Source organism: Suncus etruscus, chromosome 5 (assembly GCF_024139225.1).
Source record: "Suncus etruscus isolate mSunEtr1 chromosome 5, mSunEtr1.pri.cur, whole genome shotgun sequence".
NCBI lineage: Eukaryota > Metazoa > Chordata > Mammalia > Eulipotyphla > Soricidae > Suncus > Suncus etruscus.
Genome location: NC_064852.1, coordinates 48,236,920 through 48,238,523, shown reverse-complemented (window position 1 = coordinate 48,238,523; position 1,604 = coordinate 48,236,920). Strand labels below are relative to the sequence as shown.

The window sequence follows — 1,604 nt, the reverse complement described above, 5'->3', positions numbered from 1 at the left end:
TAAACCTAGATATCCAACAACAGATCAGTGGATCATGAAGATGTGATACATATACACAATTGAATACTACATAATAAGAAAAATGATACAATCATACAATTTGCAGCAACCTGTATGGAACTAGAAAGTATTATGTTAAATGAAGTAAGTCAGAGGAAGAAGAATAAATACAGAATGATATCACTTATATGTGGTATTTAGAATAACTCCATAAAGAAACACAATAGTCTAAATGGCACTCACTGCTCCTGCTGACTCATTCTATGGGGCTCTTTTTTCTCCCTCAATGTGGATTGTAGCTTGCTACTGGATCCAGCTCAGAGGTACCCCAAGCTTGAGGACCCTGACTGATCCCTGCCTGCTGCAAACCATTTCTCAGACTCCAGAAAACCAGTGTGGAGAAAACTGTGCCCTGGATCTTAGCCCATCCCTCAGACTATCTCAAAAATACTTAATTGAGATATCTATATTTTTGTATGTTTCTGTAGACACATTTCCATAATAGTTATAACTCTTAGTGATTATTTCCATATGTATTGGTACCCTCTACATCTTTCCCTTGTTTTCTCTTCTTTCTTTCTTTCTTTTTTTTCTTTTCTTTTTTTCTTTTCTTTTCTTTCTTTCTTTCTTTCTTTCTTTCTTTCTTTCTTTCTTTCTTTCTTTCTTTTTCTTTCTTTCTTTCTTTCTTTCTTTCTTTCTTTCTTTCTTTCTTTCTTTCTTTCTTTCTTTCTTTCTTTCTTTCTTTCTTTCTTTCTTTCTTTCTTTCTTTCTTTCTTTCTTCTTTCTTTCTTTCTTTCTTTCTTTCTTTCTTTCTTTCTTTCTTTCTTTCTTTCTTTCTCTCTCTCTCTCAATCTCTCTCTCTCTCTCTCTCTCTCTCTCTCTCTCTCTCTCTCTCTCTCTCTCTCCTGGTTCTACTTAGTAGGAAATTCTAGTAGAAAAGTCTTACTTAGGATAAGACCTCAGGTTAAAATCAAGGCACAGAGTCTGTTTAACATGTTATTTTTACCCACAGATGCATTTATAATATAATATGACATCATTCCTTTTAGCATAGGCACATTAAAATGGGGAAATGTTATGTATAAAAAAGTTCTTATCTAGTGGGGATAAGAACCCATAAATTTTATAATGCAGGGGCACATTCTACCTTGAACATTGTCGTGGAAATTTGACTTAGACTTCAATTGATCTGACATCAAAAGTCCAACCCTGTTCTTGCTTTGGCAGCACATATACTAAAATTGGAATGATACAGAGAAGATTAGCATGGCCCCTGTGCAAGGATGACACACAAATTCATGAATCATTCCATATTAAAAAAAGAAAAAGAAAAAGTCCAACCCAGAACCCAAGATTCCAACCTTAGAACTGGCACAGTTTCCTACACCAACAACCAAGAATTAAACTCCACCTGTGGTCACCATAATACTGCTCTGGCACCAACTTGAGCCAGACCAAGTTTATATGACACCCTAAAGGTGAGGAAGCAGCTACAACTTAATCTAAAAGTAGGTTGCCCTAGCTAACGAACTACAATGAGATGAAGAAGATCTTTGCAAAAACCAAGATTTCTAATTACAGAAGACTGACTACAACAACTGCCA

General features: G+C 35.3%; 1 non-coding gene across 1 annotated transcript; it reads left to right on the top strand.

Moving 5' to 3' along the window:
* Nucleotides 1-1,215: 1,215 nt before the first annotated feature.
* Nucleotides 1,216-1,318, top strand: LOC126010641 (U6 spliceosomal RNA). Its single transcript, XR_007496660.1, has one exon. It is a non-coding gene; the product is annotated as a U6 spliceosomal RNA (small nuclear RNA).
* Nucleotides 1,319-1,604: the final 286 nt, after the last annotated feature.